Raw genomic sequence first — 11,843 nt, 5'->3', positions numbered from 1 at the left:
AGATAAATCATATCACATTGGCACATTGGCTTGGCCCAGCTAACTGCAGAAGGAGGGCACCCTCCATCTCCTGTTCTAGGTTTGGTTCCCAGAGCCTCTGTTCTGCCTAACCTTGTTTGGGCTACTGGTGAAAATGTAAGACAGTGATTCCCAAACTATGGTCCCTGGACCAGCAGTATCAGCATCATCTGGGAACTTGTGAGAGATATAGATCTTCCGGCTCCAGCCCAGACCTACTGAATCAAAAACTCTGGGAGTGGAGTTCAATAGCTTCTGTTTAACAGAATCTCCCTCCAGGAGATTTTGATGCATCTTCAAGTTTGAGAACCACTGATTCTTAACCCTGGCTGCACATTAGTATCACCTGGGGAAATTTTTCTTAAAAACTGATGGCAGGGTTCTATCCCCCCAGAGATTCTGATCTAATAGGCTTGGGGTGAAGCCAGTGCACTGATATGTTTTTAGAGTTCCCCAGATGATTCTAAAGTGCAGCCCAGGTTGAGGATTTGGTCTTAGGCTCTGATTTCTTACTCTGGTGATGGCAACAGCTTCAGAAAAGAGCTTTTGGCTCCGAGTCTTTCCTTTCAATTATTCTCCACCCCTCCCTCCATACCCTCGCCAGCCCCACCCAGGGATTTATCTCTAATCCAGCAGTTATCAAATTTTACTATGCATCAGAACCACCCAGAGGGATTGCTAAAAACAGTCTGCTGGGCCCCAACTTTAGAGTTTCTGATTCAGTAGGTCTGGGGCAAGGCCCAAGAATTTGCCTTTCTAACAAGTTCCCAGGTAATGCTGAAATGGCTGGTCAGGCTTCTAACCCATGTATTCTCCAGTCACTCTGACCTTGGTGAGAAGGTAAAAGTTCTCCAGTCACTCTGACCTTGGTGAGAAGGTAAAAGTTCTCCAGTCACTCTGACCTTGGTGAGAAGGTAAAAGTTCTTTCAGTAATGAACTTACCTGCAGGACCTCCAGCCTCTTACAGGTCCCCCAGCCTGTTACATGGAGTCCCCTGCTCCTGACAGAAGGCACTGCAGGGTCCTAGTCCAGAGTGCAGCCTCAGGGTCTAGGCTGCAGTGCTTAATCCCATAAACTCTCTGTGCCTCAATACCCTATCATAAAAAGGGGCATAATACCTGAAGGACCTACCTGAAGGGGTTGCTGTGAGGATTACATGCATTTATACATGCTGCATGCATAAAGAGTGCCTATATTAAGTGTCAAAAATATTATAATTAGTTACAAACATAAAGTTATAATGAGTTATAACTTCTAAGTTGTCATAATTACAGGTAAAAATAGCTCTCTCTAATTATTATATAGCCCCTCCCTCTCTAGAGTATAGACCCTGATGCCTGGGGCTCCACACGGACGGAGCAATTAAAAGGACACATAACTTGACATCCATACTCAGGATCCTTTGTCCCACCTCGCTCAAAAATGGAGGGGTTGTTAATGGACTGTTATGAGTCTGAAAAAGGGTTCTCTCTAGAGAGACCTCACCTACCATCCATGCCAAGCATAGCAGCATCTCTTGGAAAGAAGTGAACAGAGCCCCCAAACAAGTTGAAGAACCTTTGCTACAGTTCTAAAGGTAAATATGCCTAAAATTATTCCATGATTTCCTACTGTCTTAAGAATAAAAGCCAAGCTGTTTATGATTACTTAATGGGTTCTGGCTCCTTTCCAGCTTCTCATCCCATAACAAACCACTTGGACTTTTCTAAAAACACCCTGCCCCATGGAGTCACAGTGCCTTTGCCCCTGCTCTTTCTTCTGCCTGGGTGTTCTTCCCCCTCCTTACACTCCCTGCATATAAATTCGCTACTTCATATTTCTTTTTTCATGTTCCCTCAAAGTCATCTCTGCCCTAAAACTTTCCTGATCCACTGTCCCCACTTCCCCCTAGGAAGAGCTGATCATCCCCTTCCGTGCGTCACCTCCCTGCCCTATACAATCTACCATTGTGCCGATGAGTGCCTCTTTCCACGGCTAAACTATGAGCCAAGCCAAAGTAGCAACCATGTTCTTCTCGTTGTCCTTGACCCCCACACCAAGTGCAATCACTAGCCCATATTAAGGGCTTCATTATTGAGTGGGTGTATGAAATATCCAGTCAATTCTATATAAAATGAAGTCAGTTCCTGGATAGTCAAAGGACACCAAGAGAGAAGGGATCAGAAGTGGTGCAGAAAGAAGAAAGAGGATGACTACTTGAGATGATCCCCAAAATAAGAGGTGCATGGGACATAGAGCTGGTAACTGCTCATCAACAGGAAAGGTCAAGCTACCTGTATTAGTTAGGGCAGTGGTTCTCCAACATTTTGGACTTCTTTACACTCTTAAAAGTTACTGACAACCCCAAAGTGCTTTTGTATAAGTGGATTATATCTTTCCATATTTACCATTACAAAGTAAAATGGAGAAGTTTTTAAATGTTTCTTCATTAACTTGTTTAAAAAAAAACATGTAAACATACTTTTTTAAAAAACTATATTTTCAAAAAAACTTATTGAGAAGAGTGGCACTGATTTTTTTTTTTTTTTTTTTACTCTTGCAAACCTCTTTAATATCTGGCTTATATTAGTGTATCAGCTTCTGCATTCAATCTGTTATGATATTTCTCATCATGTAGCCTCTGGAAAAGTCAGCTATATTCTTGTGAAAGAATGAAAGTGAAAAAGGCAAATAAAGTTTCAATATTGTTATGAAGTAGTTCTGACCTTGTGAGCCTCATGAAAGAGTCTCAGAGATCCCTCCCATGGGTTCTGGGACTACACATTGAAAACTGCTGAATTAAGATATAGGTCACCTGTGGTTGCAGGGAATGAAATAACAGCGACTTAGAAAAGATAACATTTACTTCTATCTTGCCTAAACTTCCAGATATAAGCAGTCCCCATCAATCATGGCACTCTTTCTGGTTGCTCTGCCATCCTTGGTACACATGGTCTCAAATGGCTCCCCAGTACCACCTCTACAATCCAGCCAGCAGGGAGGGAAGGGCATGCCCTGTTCCTTTTGAGTGCATGTCCCAGAATGCATATATCACTTCTCCTCACATCCCATTGACCTGACCTTGGACAAAAAGCCTATTAATGAGCTGCACAGAAGACTGGGAAATCTCTCTAATCTCGTTGGCCATATGTTCTATCACTGTAGATGAAGGTGAGAACAGATATGGGGATAATTCTTAGTCTCTGCTACATTGACCTTTCTCCCTAGACTCTGCTGGGCACAGTCCCAGAAAGGAGCTTGGACAAGCTAGGGCTTACTTCACCTCTGCCCAGAAGGTCAAGGGAGCTGGTCCTGACAATTAGCAGGGACTTACACAGCAATATCTCTTTGCCTGCACATCTGCCTCACAAAAAGGACTAACAGAAAACAAGGAGGTCTCAAAGCAGGTAGGCCCTCAGATAAGAACTAGGAGCTCACATAAAGAGCAGTAGATGGGGGCTACAGAGCAGTTCTAGTTAAGAGGAAAACCCCATGCATCGGTTATAAATGAGGCTCTGTTTAGGGTAAAGGCCAAAATCATCAACACAGCTCACAAGGCCCTACATGATTTCAACCTCTCACCCCAAACCTTATCCCCAGCTACAGCTCATGCCAGTCTCTCCCTCATCCTCCACATTTTGGTCATGTTTGACTGTCCAGTTTGAAGAATATACCTTAATCCTTGTCTGAGGGTCTTTGCATGTGCTGTTCCCTCTCCTGGAATACTCTTTTCCCCACTACTGCCCGGCCCACACACACTCATTCTTCATTCAGGTTTGTGGAATAAACAAAGACCAACCAAATGAGAACAAGCAAAGGGTATTTACTCAGAGCTTACTACATCAAGGGACTCAGCCACGATCACTTGAGTTTTGGCAGACTCAAAGGCAGGCAGAGGAGTGGGAAAGTTTCATAATGCAAAGAGAAGGCTTCAGGTGTACCCTGACTAGAAGCTATTGGTATGAGAAACCTTAAGTGGGAGCATCCTATGTGACTGGTTAAGGGTACATATTTGGCTTTCTCTGGTTGATCCTAAGTTGGAAGTAGGGATAGAAATTAGAGAAACTGTTACTTATTAATCAAGTCCCAGCCAATTGTTACTGGGGTTATTGTTTGGCTTTCCTGGGCTGGTTGCTAGAGATGGTGGTTTTTCTATAGCTTGACTTACAGATAGCAGGCTGGCTGCCTAGCTTGGTTGCTGTAGATGATGGGTTGGCTAGTTGCTGCAGATTGTGAGTCAGAGTTCTATTTTACATTTGGTCTGACCATTGTCCATTGGGATATCCAGTCTCTCGGGTCTCAGCTCACAGCATTTTCTCCTGGAAGCCCTCCCCAGCCCCTACCAGGGTAGGTCCATCAGTAATACACTCCTGCAGCTCCCTAAACCCCTCTTTGCTAACTCTCAGCAAACCTGTAATTATTTGCCCAATAGGCTGTAAGTTTCAGAAGCATAGGAACTCTGTTTTTTTATTATCCATTCCTCTATGTTTACCACCAAACAAAGTGCTTAGCCTATAGTAAGGACTCAATAAAAAATTATTATATGGATGGATGGGTGAATGGTCAGATGGATGTCAGACTTTTGCAGAGCTGAGAGCAGTGTTCTGGTGCTTCTCAACTGGCAAATTTCCAGGACCCTCTGCAAACAGTAGCTTAAGGCATGAGTTCCATATTAGTTCTGCACCATGAGCCATTATGGCATTCCAACAGAGTCACCCACCAGGCAAAATAAGGTCTCATTCCAGACAAAACCACCAAAGGTGTGAGCTATTTCAAATTTACTCAATTTTCCAACCATGGGTCCAATCGGTCTGGGACCTAACATCTACCTTGGGGTCTCCATCCTAGACTATGTTTCTTCCTAAGCATGGATCACTGACAATATCCTACAAAAAATTCTATTGGGTCCTGGTGCTGCCCATTTAGTGAGAAGATTACTCGTCCTGAAGTTCTAGCACAAACCTGCCAGCTGTAACATATCTTCCTGGTCTGACCTGATGGTGACCCACCGTGCTCTGTGTATGGGCTGTTTTCTTTTATTTTCCATCCTCTGAAGATTGTCAGAATTCTGCCTGTCTAAGCAATAAATCCATCTTTTCAGGGATCAATTGCCGTGGCTGGCTGCAATGCCTGGAAATCCAATTAACTGAAAAATAAATAAAAAATGAAAAATACACTGAAGTTGTGGCATAAATCAGCTAGAAAATGTTCTGCACATTAAAATAAACAAGGAGAAATTTCAACTTCATTTGTCTTCTTTTCCTTTTTTTAAACCCTGTTATTGATAAATTTAGCCTTGGTTCCAATTTTGTCTTAGCCACGATTTGCTCAAGTATAGATCTGTTGGGATGGCTATCTCTGTTCTAATTATACCCTGCAGGCGCTCTCCTTAGAGAAGCCAACTCGGCTAGGATTACCTTGGTGCCATATGTAAAACTTTAGGCCCTCTCTCCCTTCATCTTTTACACCACATGTGTTCTTAAAGGGGCATAAATCTGCTCTAACGTCGCGTGGGAAATAGGAGTTATTTTGGCTTTCTGGGACATTTTGAAAAGGACAGAGTTTTCATCAGTTGGCTGAGCAAAAGGCCTTATGCCTCACTGCTACTGGGTCTGCTGGGCTGGAGCCATGACACGGAGAGCTGGACAACCTTCCTGGGGTGCCTCATGGCAGTGAACCTCACTCCCAGCTGCATCCCCAGGCTTCCTGTCAATGCCCTGGAAAGGGCCCCACCGGGGTCCAAGGAACCAGGCAACCTGCAGAAGACATGTGGGAGAGAAGTGACCAGCAAAGGCACAGAGGGATATCGCCACTTGAACTCCCCTCTGTAACTGGAACACATATTCGTTTCCTGTGGGTGTCACTGTAGAGGACAATCAGGGGTTGAGATCCTTATTCAAAATCATGGCCAGGGTCCAGCGTGAGAGGGCTCTGCCCCTCACTCACCATGTGACTTCAGACAGTCATGAGCTGCTCTGGATGTTTCCTTGTGTGTAAAATGAGCAGATTGAAATAGAGATTCCCAAGGTCCTCGTAGGTCCCGCTGTCCATGATTCCCTGTTTGGTGAATTTTTATTTGAGGAACATTTGATGAACTACAAACTAGCTCTTATGTCCTTCCTTTTTTCCTGTTACCTTTTCCATGTCATCACTGAATTTGCCATCCCTGGGTTATGAACATTATACAGACAACAGGTCAGGTGATGTTACCATGGAAAACAGGAAAACAAGAAGTCGACTGTTTCTCAACATTTCTCATCAGGGAAGCAAAATGACACAACACTGCTTCCCCAAAAAGCACGCTTTCACTTCATCCTACCTCTTAACACTCCCTGGATAAAACAAATGATATCAACAAATGTGAGAGGAAACCTCTCCCAGGCTTCAAAATGTGGCAGTTTTCAAATTCAAATCACAAATTTTCTGTTATCCTTAAGTGGTTATTGATTTGGTTTTACTAAAAAAAAAAATAGTGCTTTACTTTCTAAATTTATTTCAAAATTCTGCTTATCCAGAAACAAAACCGAAAGGAGACAAACAGGACGACAAAAAGCGATAATCATTGGAGACATAGTCATGACTACCTAGAGGTAGTTCTATGATCATAAAACTACATTTGTTGCCACAAAGAATAGAAAACACATAGGGCTTAGGGTCTCCCCTTAAGTGAACCTGGAGAGATCAGACTTATGGAAGGAAGTTACTGGAAAACAATCTCAATACAACAGAGGGATAAATTTACCCTCTTATTCCCAAGCCTGATCGCTATAGTATTTATTCATTTATTCTACAAATGTTTCCTGGACACTAACTCTATGCCAGGTACTGTGCTTGGCAAGAGGAAAACAGCAGTGAATGCCACAGTCAAAACCTTCTTGATGTTTACAGAGGGTGATGCATATATCCAGGGGTCATGGAAACAATGGGTCAGTTTCGGTGGGGGGGGGGGGAACAATCAGTTATTTAGCATAGTGTAGACAACCGTTCTTTTATTCACCTGTGGCTGCATTTTTCTAGCAGTGTTGGCATCAAAAAGGAAGCAGGAGCCTGAGGCTCTTATCTTTCCAATCCCTCTTTCGTCTCCAAGGCAGGTAGTTACAAGTACCAAATAAGTTTTTATTCTCACTATGGGATTTTTTGGTTTAAAACTGTTTATTGATCAATAAAAAAGTAGAAAATCACAGAGTCATTGCCTGGGGAAACTGTACTAGTAATTTTACAGCAGGCTAGATAGTAAAGAAAGATTACAAATGTTAGTAGGCAGGAGACCCAGCTCCTGCTGAAAACAAGTCAATTCTGACAAAAATCCAACCACCTTACTGACCTTGGAGAGCCTGCACAAGGTCAATGGCAGAGTGAATATGATCATACTGGTCCTGTTCCCAGTATGTTTACTAGCTCTAGAAAAAAGTGGACAGACATCATATGTATTCCCATATGCTTAAAAGTAATAAACACTGTAAATAACAGACTCAAGTCCTCAAAGGAATGCAAAAGAGAACATACATAGAATTCAGAACAACATTTTAAAATAGATTTTAAAGTTAATTTTTAAAATAGGACTGTCACTGGGACATATTGTTGCCACTGTAACTATTTATATTAATAACTCTGACTCACCCAACGAGTCTTTGTAAGCTCAGAGCATATCCTGGCAGTATTCATTCATCCTTTCAGTCATCCCTTCTTCCATCTGCTCAACACGGACAACTGTGGGTGTAAGCATCCAGAGCTTCCACAGGAATACCATTGCCCTAGTTCTTACTCCCAACAATGATCCTAACCTTGGCTCCTTCAAGGAGAACATTCATTCCAACCCACTCAGTACCTTTCCTTCCACCCACTTGCCTTACTTCTTAAACTTCTCTATGCCTCTAACCCAGATATCCCTAAAATTACTGGGGTCAAATATTTCCAATGCTCTCCTCTGTCTGCTTGCATCCTCACCTACTTCTCCTTCCTCCATGGCTTCATGGGTCACCATCTTAATTCTCTTATATCCACCTTCAGCTCCTCTGTTGTCTACTGAATGAATCCCAGACTTGATTTCTTCTGTCGGCCTTCTTTACTCTAAAAGACAGACAGACAATGGTGTATTATCTTAAATATCATCAGGAAAAATTGCCTTTTTCAGGGAGGCAGCATGGTCTGGGGTCTAAACAGTCATCCAACCATAAGTTTTGTTTATAAGGATCCCTGGAGAATGGTGAAGAGGTATGTGAAGGATTGCCTGTCAGTTGTCTCAACAGAGAGGGGCACCACCCATTCCCAGGTGAGCTGTCCTTTTCATGCTCATGGCAAGGCTCTTGGTCTTCAATCCTGAAACCCAAAAGGTGGGTATCAACTGTCAGCTCTGACCATATTCCATCAGGACCAGCCAACTGAAGAGATAGGACAAAGTTATTATCATTATTGGACATCTCAGCATAAAGTGGTTTCTCATTTTCCAGAAAAGGTCAGCTCTTGATGGAATGGCACCCTGCATGGGTAAAATTTGATGGGAAAGAAAAGAAGAGGAGAGGCTCACAGAACAGGGTCCTGTCTATGGCAGTCATGCCAGGTCAGGCAGCACCATTGAGAATCCTGGCAGATGGGTGGAAATTAGGGACACATCACCCCTCAGGCATTAAAGGATTGCAGAAGCAGAAAAAAATGAGAGCCTCATAACAAAACGCACATTATCCACCTTTCACTTTGGTCAAAGGGAGCCTAGGTTGTATTATGGGAGAGCAGCAAGGCCACGGAATTGGGGACCTCTTTCCCTACTCTCCCATAATAGGAGAACTTAACAGTGTGAGGAGCAGCGAGGTAACTGAAGGTTCTCCCTTCTGTCATTGGGTATCATGGACCCCCCTATCAAGAGCTTGTAGTCTAGCTTTGACTCCATATCTTGAATTCATGGGGGTGAGCCTGAAGACTCAAACATGAGGGGTCTATTCGTGTGGAGAACTAAGGACCCTCTAGAGTAAGCCCTGTGCTGAGAAAAGAGAGAAAGGAGCTACAGAAGCTTGGCTTTGAGTAACAGATTGCAGTCAGAGGTGACACACTCAATGGTCCTCAATTCCAGGTTGAGGAACCTATAGCAAGATCTAGTGCAATAATAAGATTCAGCATCCTATGAGTCAGAGGTGGAGAGAGACTGTAGTGAAAGCACCCATGCCTATGTGCTCATCATACCTGAGGTCCCTCCCAGGGACCTTCAGAGCCATTTGTGAGGCAGAGAGCCAGAGTGAGAATGTTGACTTGTGGCCGTCACCACAGGTGGGGCCAAGAAACATGGAGGAGGGCTACCAGGCAAAGACGATCTAGGCAAAGAGCCCCAGTTTTTCAGCTCAGTGCATCTTTTCACACAGACATTAGAGATGGCCCCGGCTGGGACTGTGGAGAATGGGTGTCAAGAAGTCCTCCCAGAAAGGAGGTTTGTGACACATGAAGTTTCCCCACATACGCAGGCCTTCACCTCACACACCCTGCTCCCCACAGATGTAGCAAAGGATGGCATCATCTCTCCCACCATGGTTTCTTTGGCTACAGCTACTGCTGATGAACTCTGGTCAAAGAACAAAAGGCCAAGAGACCTAGTGAGTCGTTTGGGTAAGCAAAAGACCCATATGCCTGAGTTGATTTGATGTAGTTAATTAAGGAAAACACCAAAATTAACTCCTTCAGACTCATTTTCCATACAATTCTGGCCTGAATGGCTTAAGCTCAGGTCTAAAGTCAGCAGCACAGTTCTGCATCCTCCTCTGAAAGGTGAAAAGATCACCTGTGCCTGCCACTTAACCCCCCCTGACCCTCCATAACTCCAACTACAATAAGAAGAAACTAGTACCTGTGAATGACAGAGGGTTTCAAGGACTGATAGCATTCTCCAGATCACCTGGCAGTTAGAGGAGTAAGCATTTTCTGAATCCCAAGTATTCTTACAGCAGGATTTACCCTTTTTAATTTTTTTTAAGTTTTTATTTATTTATTTGAGAGAGAGCATGGAGCAATGGGGAGGGGGAGGGGCAGGGGAAGAGGGAGAAGCAGACTCCCCGCTGAGCAAGGAGCCTGATGCGGGGCTCGATCCCAGGACTCTGAGATCAAGACCTTAGTCAAAGGCAGATGCTTAACTGACTGAGCAACCCAGGCACCCAGGATTTACCCTTTTTAGGCCTAAAAGTGTTCCTTTCTCTTTACAGATCCTAGAAAACTGATGCTCAGAGCAGGAAAGTGACCGCACACAGCCAGTCGGTGGCAGTCTCAGAATGAGCAGCTGGATATCCTGATGCACTTCTTCTGCAATTCAGCTGGGACAACCGGATTGACCTGGTGGATCTGGGGGCAAAGAGCAAACATGACCTGATTCATTCATGGTGCCTGAAGAATACAGCCCTCCAGAAAAATGCATCTTCTCAGAATCCTCTATACTTTGGCTTTCCTTTCCTTGCTGGTACTGAAACTTCTTCAGGTAGGCCCATGCCATTTCTGTGGCCTTTTTTCCCAAAAGAATAACCAGTCTTTTCTTCTAATTTCTACTTAGTAATGTTGCAATAGTGAACTTTTTCCTTCCATACTTCCTCATTAAAGTAATGGTGGGTTGGTTCAGAGGAAAGCTGATTTGAGGTCCTCACCTTTGTAACTGAGCCCTGGTCTCTAATTGGGATCTCCTCAGCAGCATCTCTGTTGTCAATGGTAGGAAGACTTCTTCAGCTTGGTTATGAATTCTGATTTTTTTACCTTAAGTCTTGGACTCCCTACAAATAAAATTTTAATATAATTGGTTTCGGTGCATCTAGGAGCCTTTTAATTACCCTCTGAAAGATGCTTAGGCAACAGCTTGTTATTAGATTAAACAGTGTAAGCATCTGTATTGTAAACATGAACAGGTTTGTTACATTTTTGTAAACCAACATTTGCCTTCTATTATTTTTTTCTCTAAGGAGGCTCTTTTAGGGGTACGGCTCTAGTCCAACGGACAAAGTGGACACCGTGCCAATGGGAACACCATCTTTTCTCCTTACTCCCCTCCACATTGGATCCTGGCCATTTCAGACACCTTCATAAAACCACAGGGCACCTTGCAATAATTCAGGAGCCGATTACACAGCAGGCCGACTCCACAGGCAGGCACTCCCCTGCTCTGACGTAGCATGCCCGGCCATTTCACTGCTCATTAGCCCCTTTTCCAGAGAGTGAGCAGAGAAAACAAGAGGAGATGAAATTCAAACCCATCCGTTTGCCTCCTATTAGCTGCTCTAGTTAAAAGTTTAGTGGAGGAGCAGGCTGGAATGATTAATTGATATAAAGTTTAAGGAGTGTCTCTGAAGCTCATTTGTTTAAGCTCTTCTTCCTCCCGAATCACCTATAGTACAGGATGTACTGGCCGCAGGAGTGGGATCGAGTCGGCCAGAGGGAAGATGATCATGGCAAGGGGCTGAGGAAAGAAAACTGACATTAGACTTTCTTTCTAACAAATCCAAGACTTTATGTTATCTCATACAACCTTTTTGAGTTTTTTAATTAAATTAGGAAAAAAAAACTATCCTATGGCTTGTAAAAACCAAAATGACGGCTTCTTTCTTTGTGTATTCTATTTATAGAAACCTCACTACAGAGAAATTCATACTTTCAGAAATAATAAATCTTAATAATGCCATCAGGAAAACTGACTCTTAATGATAAAGAATTTAAACAAGATACTAAGCAAACATTGCAGCAAGTTAATCAAGGCTTAAATAAACAATTAATAGTGATCATGCAAGATAAGCCCTTCAAAAAGAAGAAATAGAAGTTTGAGCTTTTCAAAAGGAATATTTACCTGTGGATAGAAAAAAATACATATTAAATTTAAAGAAATAGAC

General features: G+C 43.2%; 1 long non-coding RNA gene across 1 annotated transcript in view; it reads right to left on the bottom strand.

Annotated features, from left to right (window-relative positions):
* Nucleotides 1-275: 275 nt before the first annotated feature.
* LOC135363965 (uncharacterized) overlaps nucleotides 276-11,843 on the bottom strand; it is a 57,428-nt gene continuing 45,860 nt past the window's right edge. The window contains exons 2-5 of the long non-coding RNA XR_010410410.1: nucleotides 10,614-10,736; nucleotides 10,145-10,317; nucleotides 7,945-8,067; nucleotides 276-5,143 (exon numbers count right to left, since the gene is read on the bottom strand). This is a non-coding gene — a long non-coding RNA (uncharacterized LOC135363965). The remainder of the gene's footprint in view (nucleotides 5,144-7,944; nucleotides 8,068-10,144; nucleotides 10,318-10,613; nucleotides 10,737-11,843) is intronic.

This window comes from Mirounga angustirostris, unplaced genomic scaffold (genome assembly GCF_029215605.1).
Source record: "Mirounga angustirostris isolate CCGP_5_RB_7025 unplaced genomic scaffold, mMirAng1.0.hap1 SCAF_1, whole genome shotgun sequence".
Taxonomy (NCBI): Eukaryota; Metazoa; Chordata; class Mammalia; order Carnivora; family Phocidae; genus Mirounga; species Mirounga angustirostris.
This window is presented reverse-complemented; position numbering and strand designations above follow the sequence as displayed.